This window comes from Penaeus vannamei, chromosome 8 (genome assembly GCF_042767895.1).
Source record: "Penaeus vannamei isolate JL-2024 chromosome 8, ASM4276789v1, whole genome shotgun sequence".
In the NCBI taxonomy this organism is placed as follows: Eukaryota; Metazoa; Arthropoda; class Malacostraca; order Decapoda; family Penaeidae; genus Penaeus; species Penaeus vannamei.
Genome location: NC_091556.1, coordinates 12298483 through 12305982, shown reverse-complemented (window position 1 = coordinate 12305982; position 7500 = coordinate 12298483). Strand labels below are relative to the sequence as shown.

Genomic DNA, 7500 nt, shown 5'->3' with positions numbered 1-7500 from the left:
GTCTGCAAAAACCTCCTTAGAAAAGTGACGTGTGTGGCCAAACAGAAGCGTGACAGGTGGTCTTAGCGGAGGTGTGAACATGAAACCGGGAGCGTAACTGTAAGCCCGCCCGCGCTCACTCTATGAATGTCCTTCAATGAATTGTTGATGTAAGGTAAGCAACAAGTTACGAAACATTTTGTTGAACCATGGTGTCACTTATTTCTAGGAAGACATTCGTATTAGAGCGTGACATAAGCTAGAGACGAGAGTTAATCATCTTGAGAATATGCCAAATTACGTTGTATTTGATTCTTTGACGTGAATATCTAAGGACGCCTTCTTGTGTTCACCTCTCGAAAGCTAGTGATACTTGATGCATGTTCAAATAGATAGTAATAGATACTTCCCCGAAGGCCTTTAACTGCTTAATAAAAAATATGATAATGACTAAAGCGATGGCAAGATTGCTTTACGTTTTACATTCCAGTGTAGTCAAAGTCATAGGACTAGATTGTGTACAGTTGACATTTCAGGATATGAGCGAGGCGCCTTTCGGTTTAAACATCAGCACATGGATCTTGTGCCAGTGCATTTTATGAACGAACTGACAAATACAACATGTGCCGCGTTCATGCACAACTTTAAATGTTTACTAACGTGTGTCCGTTTATTGAATAGTTTTCCGAGACAGGATGACAGCCAGAGGCAAATTATAACAATATTTGGGATGTGTTCAGGCGTCTGAATATTTATGGAAGTTATGTGTGTGTTTATTTGTTGGTATTTGCCTGCCTTTCTATGTAGTCACCCTCTTAGTAATTTATCTAATTACGTATTCATCAGACGTTGCATAAATACTTATTTTTACTTTATTGCACACATTCACTTCCCAGCCCTCAACTTTTGTTTATAAACATTCATGTGTACAGAAATAGCAACCACTTCTCTCCTCTGTATATAAAACGTGTATCTTTAAGTTCGATGACCAAATTACATAAAACGCATAGATAGGCCTATGTTACAGCTTTCCTAAGATTAGCGTCCATGCTTTTAAGGCTCAAAATCCCTCGGAACTTTGGGAGACGCACGCCTTAACCACCGATGTACCGACACTAGCTCGCTAACACTTGCTTGCGTTCTGTAGGCGATGAGTTGAAGTATGCGTCTCGGTAAAGGATATGTTGATATGTGTATCAAGTATTTGTGTGTATGTGTGTTAGGGATATATGTGTGTATGTTAGTATGTGCGTTAGGTATGTGTGCTTTGTATATTTATGCTAGTTAGTATGTACATGTGTGTTAGGTATATTTATGCGTGGTAATGTGTATGTATGTGTTAGTGTGTATTATGTATATCTATGTATATTGATATGCGTATGTGTGTGTTAGATTTGGGTATGTGTTAGCAATATGTATGTCTCAGTATTTATATTAGGTGTTTGTGCATATTAGTTGTTACGTTATGCACACATGTGTGTTAAGTATGAGCATGTGTGTTAAAATGTGTACTAGGTATGTGTATGTGTGTTGATATGTGGACTAGGTATGCGCAGGTGTTAGTATATGTATGGTATGGATGAGTTACGTATTTATGTGTTTGTTGGTATGTCCATATTAGTATGTTTTAGGCATATGTGTGCATTTGTATGCATGTTAAGCATACGTATGCGTGTGTTAGTCATGGGTGTATGCCAGTATGTGTGTTAGGTATATGTATGTGCGTGTTATTATGTGTATGTACGTATGTTAGTATGAATGTTCGGCATGTACGCATATGGGTTAGTATAAATGTTAGGTATGTGTTAATGTGAGTGTTGGATATGAGTATGCGTAGTAATATGTGTCAGGTATGTGTTTGCATGTGCAAGTATGTGTGTTAAGTAATGATGAGGGCGAGGTATGTTTGTGGGTTTGATAAACGTGTTAGGTATGTGTATGTGTGAAATATTCATGGTAGGTATGTAAACGAATGAGGGTAACGATGTAATACTAGTAAACTTCGCATACGTCTTTTGACCTTTATACATCTTCGTGAAGTGCTGCGTGTATTGTCTTTTAAATGTTAGTGAAACTAGGTTTTTCCGTCGATTCTTACTTCAGGTCGTTAGATGTCAGTATTTATGGCCATCTCCGTGTCGGTAGTTAAAGCTATTCCCGATTTCTTGAGTGACGTGGTAGTAGCAGATGACCTGCATATTAATCATCATTGTTTGTATTCCATCTCTCTCGAACGTAGGCCTACACGAGTCTCATCGAGGTTTTCGTTCATTTCATAGTCATTCGCGTGCCTGACATTCGTGAAGTTTTTTTTTCTTCTTGAATTTATTTCCAACAGCAGCCTAAAAAGAAAAAATGCTCAGCCGAGTATTGACAAGAGCGCCGTTCCAAAAGCCTTGTTAGGAGAAGGACTTGACTTCTGATGCCGATTTGCATCTCCAATCAAGCCAGACATCCGGCGCTGTGTCTGGCGTTCGGTGAAAGACGCAGGGTAGACAGGTGGCTGCAGTCGGAGCGGAGGGTTGTGACGTAGCTGATTATCCTTTGGTGGGGTCTGATGTAGCTGGTTAGCCATTTGACCTTGGCACCAAGGTAGCAAAGAGGCATTCTTGTTATTTCCTCTTTCTCGTTTTCGCTTACTCATTGCCTCTCCTGGGCTGCCTACCCCCTTTCTCCTCCTTCCTTTCTTCCCCTATCTTTTTTCCCCCAGCTTTGTTGTTTACCAACGTTATTCGGCATATCCCCGTTCGTAGTGATTGATCACACTTCTCTATATTATATTTGATTTGGCCATCAGATTATTTAGCGAGGAATATGAATATGAACTATTTAAAAAAACAGTACGGAACACACTTTGATTAGTTCCATAAGTAATCGCCTCAAAACAATAGCGTAAGATATATTTCTCGGATGGAAGTGACATGGTCAGGCAATGACTTTCATCTCAGATTTCGCCTTCGACACACGCCCGTACTTTTGACCAGTTCCCCCGCCCTCCGAACGCTGTATCCTAGCCCGAGTCGTTGGAGCATGCCCCGTATCCTAGAGGAAGGCGCCGGCAGCTATTTCGAGCGGGTGTGGGTGGCTCTGCGGGCGCGGGAGGGAGGGGGCGTGGGGCGCAGCGGAACCAGGTGGGCTGCTTCTGTATTCCGTATTGCAGAGCCCGTTCGCCGCGCCGCTACTGTGGTGACTACATCCTGGGACACCGCTCGTTGACGCGCACTCGACGCGGGATAAGACATCGATTACACCTCTGGACCTCGTCGAGAAGGAGGTGGAAGAGAGTGCCAAAGCGGTGGCACTCCATCACGAAGATCCTCCGGGCCGCGGGACGAGTGGCGCGGCGTGTGTCGTCAGGGAGGTTGGAGGCGGGAGGCAGGATGTCAGATTTTTTTTTTTTATGACTGGTCTTACATTTTTTTCACATTTACCTCTTTATACCTACTGCCGTTACGTTTCCCCATGGCTGCTTAAATTTCATCATATTTGGGAGGACAGTGCAGACCAATATATATATATATATATATATATATATATATATATATATATATATATATATATATATATATATGTGTGTGTGTGTGTGTGTGTGTGTGTGTGTGTGTGTGTGTGTGTATGTATGTATGTATGTATATATGTGTATAAAAATGTATATATATATGTATAAATATTATATATACATATATATATATGTCTATATATATGTATTTATGTATGTATATATATATATATATATATATATATTCATACATACATACATATATATGCATAATACATATATATAAATAAATAAATAAGTAGATATATATATGTATGTATATTTATATATTTATGTGTGTACGTGTATGCGTGTCTATCTGTAGATGATTATGTCTGTGTTTTATCATCTCACGTTAACCAGCGAACATAGCTGCGTACTTCCAGGATAAGCGGACCCCAATATGGACATCATTGGGCCATAACGTACTGCAGTGTGGGCGTGGCTCCGGGTATTCCCATTTTCTAGATATAAGCTTTCCTCTGCGTCGGATTTAGTTTAGCGATTGTCAGAAGAGTCTTTCTTTATTATTATTATTGTTTTACAAATAATTTTATTAAAGCTGAACTACAGTGACATTCTAGCCTCCGCATAACACATTTGTAAACACGGTTGGTTATCTTTGGAATACAAGCTTTTGGTCTTTCTGTTGCGAGTTTTGTGTTCAATTACCGTTAAAGAAAACGGAGAAATTATTCATTGCTTAACACTTGCATTTTCGTCGTGTCCGATTTCCTGGCGCCAGACTTGGTCAAAGATCTTTGTTATATCAGCAGAAAGAATCAGTGGAAAATATATTAATGCGTACCTTCAATTTCCAGTTTTGTGCGAAAGAAATAAGAACACGCACATCGAACAGACCGATAAGAAGAAAATGGATATAGGTTGTAGACGAGAGATCATGTTAGAGGAAGTTATCAATCTCCCGAAAGCGCTCCGTTTTCTGTCGCTCGGGTGCCGACGCAAAAGCCCGGAGAATCAGACATGATTTATAGTTCTGTATCGATTAGAACGGCTACAGTGTTAACTGTTATGTCAGGTGTTGCTAACATAATGGAAGAGGTCCTCAGTATATAAGAACAATGTCCGGGAATGTTTAGATTTCAATTCTCGGTTCACGCTTATTGGTATGGGGTGTAAACATGGAGCCACTATACTTTATTTATTTATTTATTTATTTTTTATGTTTTGTTTTTGTTTTTGTTTTTTGAGGCGAAGAGGAACTTAAGAGGCTGGCGATAAGTGGCCGAATGCTACATGTCTGAATAAGAGCGTTGCTTTTGAAATGATTATTTTCAATCCGTCAGTTATCAAATGATTGCCATCACCAGTCTGCCGTCAGTCATCACCAACGACGAAAACGTGTAAGCAAACAATCAGTGAAAAAGCAAGGAAGAAAGAAGTGGCCAAACAAACAACGCATTCGCGTGGCCTGAAGCACTGTGATGTTCAGGGTTTACTAAATTCTACATTTATTTTTGTGACATTTTTTTTACCGTCATCGCTTGTTTAGAAGAACGCTGACGTTGGCTGAGATTGTTTTAGTTTGTCAGCATATCCTGTGTCCCGTGTTGTGGGAGGGGTCCCTGCAGGGGTTCAGCGAATTTTAGCTGAGGCAGAAAGTGGATTGTAAATACTAACCCCCGAAATGATTTATGCGTGCATTTTGATGCCTCGCGTCCAAGAGACTGTTATAACCTTCCCCTCTGTCTCTCTGTTAGTCTGTCTATCGATCGATCAATCCATCTATCTGTCTATCTATCTGTCTATCAATTTATCTATTTATTTATATCCATCGATCCTTCGATCTGTCTTTCTATCTATCTATGCATTTATATATGTATAATGTGTATATATACATATATATACGTATGTGTGTGTGTGTGTGTGTGTGTGTGTGTGTGTGTGTGTGTGTGTGTGTGTGTGTGTGTGTGTGTGTGTGTGTGTGTGTGTGTGTGTGTGTGATCTCATTCTCATCTTTTTTCTCCTAGCTCACTTGGCTATGACCACCCTATCTCATTAGAAATGCAAAAGGCAGCTGTCGTTTCCGAATAAAGGCATTCATGTGATCAGAGTTTCGTCAGGAGAGGTCGGGCTGTATGGACTCTTCCCTTGCGCCTAAAACAGCCATGGTACGCGTGTATGTGGAATGAATCTTGGCATTGGTTCGTGAACTTGCTTCCTGTGGCCCGTGAGTGAAATTTGCAGTGATGACGTGACCCTAAATCCTATGATGTGGCCTAAAAATAATGGCACTTACAAATGGAAGATGCATAGGCCTACATCTGTTGAATCTAGTTTATCAAGAATGACTTTGCAAGCGTTTACCTTTTGCTTGACCGTTAATTTGCATACTTCAATAACCCAGTAATGTATTTTAAGACCTGCCCCGCACCCTGTTGATTCCCCACACGCGTGCCCAAGGTTGAGAACCACTGGCATGGAGTGAGGGAAATGAAATGAGGGTGGGAGGTGGTGAGGGAGTTGGGGGAGGGGGGGGGGAGAGAAGGTGGAGGCCCAGGTTGGGGGTGGGCGATGGAGTTGAGGGTAGAGAGAGATGCTACAGAGAAGGCGGGAAGGGGAAAGGGAACGAGGAAGAAAGGAGGAAGGGAGGGAGACATAAATGGAAGGAAAGATTAAGATGGTTTGGCAAGGGAGGAGGTACGGAGAGAGCAGGGAGGGAAGAGAAAGAGTGGATGAAGGGGGAATGGAGGTAGCAGGCAAAAGAGAGAGGGAGATAGGGGGAGAAGGAATAGGGAAAGGAGAGAGCAAGGAACGAAATGAAGAGAGAAGAGACCGAGATTAGGAATGGATGAAAGAGAGAACTAGGAAAGGAATGAGGTAAGGAAATAACGGGATACAGAGAGAGGGAGGGAGAGAGAGAGAGAGAGAGATAAAGAGAGAGAGAGAGAGAGAGAGAGAGAGAGAGAGAGAGAGAGAGAGAGAGAGAGAGAGAGAGAGAGAGAGAGAGAGAGAGCAAGCGAGGGGGAGGAGGGAGGAAGAGAAAGGGAAAGAAGGGGGGGGGAAGAGTGAAGGAAGGAGAGAGGGAGGGAGGGAGGGAAGAAGTGAATGTGGGAGGGAGAGAATGAGAAAACAAACAAAGAATGAATGAAGGAAAGAAACGTTAAAAGACAAAGGAAGTAGAAGATAAGTGCGAAAGAAAGAGAAAAATAATTAAAGCGTTCTACGAGGTATTAAAAGGCACAGCCATGGACAAAAGTAATGCGAGAAATTGTACTGTGTTGTATTTTTAAAGAGCAGTTGATGACGGAATGCCAAAGGAAGCACTTGTCGCTCGTTCGTGAAAGAAAATATGAGTAGTAGTTGTAAATATACGTACGTCTGCAATTAGGTTATTCATTCGTGTACATGTTATGCCTCGTTGTCGTCGTCGTCACTACCACCATCACCATCATCTTCATCTTCATCTTCATCTTCATCTTCATCTTCATTTTCACCACCACCAATAACACCAGAAACAACAAATGAAAATCGCCCGAGAAAGCACCCGCTGAGGGCTCTATCAAGCGAGGGCTGATCACAGACAATCAAACCGCGATATAAAATGATAGCGCGGCCGTCCCCCGTGGTAGCATTACGCGATAGGATGATAAATGGGCGTTCTTTTTAGGAGAGCCTGAGTTGAAGTCCGAGGCATATTTCCGCCGACTCGCCCAGGGACGCCCGTGATTGCAGTGCGAAGCGACTATCGATCTTGTTACAGGCGAAGAATCGTGGCCGAAGGAGGAACTCTGGTGGCTGTTAGGGTAATGATGATGGTAATGATGATGGCAATGATGGTGGTCGTGTAAGTGGAGATGATGATTATGATGACGCTGCTACTGCTTTTGCTAATGCTGCTTCTGCCGTTGCTGCTTTTACTACTACTTCTGCTACTAATACTACTACGATTACTAATACTGCTGCTGCTTCTACATCTATTGTTTGTATTATTTAGTAATGATAATGATGGAATATAGTGT

The 7500-nt window shown here is 41.7% G+C and overlaps 1 protein-coding gene across 3 annotated transcripts in view; it reads left to right on the top strand.

Annotated features, from left to right (window-relative positions):
• Positions 1-7500, top strand: part of LOC113811412 (mucin-7) — a 46181-nt gene that overhangs the window by 13829 nt on the left and 24852 nt on the right. For 2 of the 3 annotated variants that reach the window (XM_070124357.1, XM_070124354.1), the window contains exon 1: positions 1-154. This exon is cut by the window's left edge. The exons of the other annotated variant lie outside the window; for it this stretch is intronic. The gene's annotated coding sequence lies outside the window, so the exon portion shown is untranslated. The remainder of the gene's footprint in view (positions 155-7500) is intronic. 3 annotated transcript variants of the gene reach the window in all.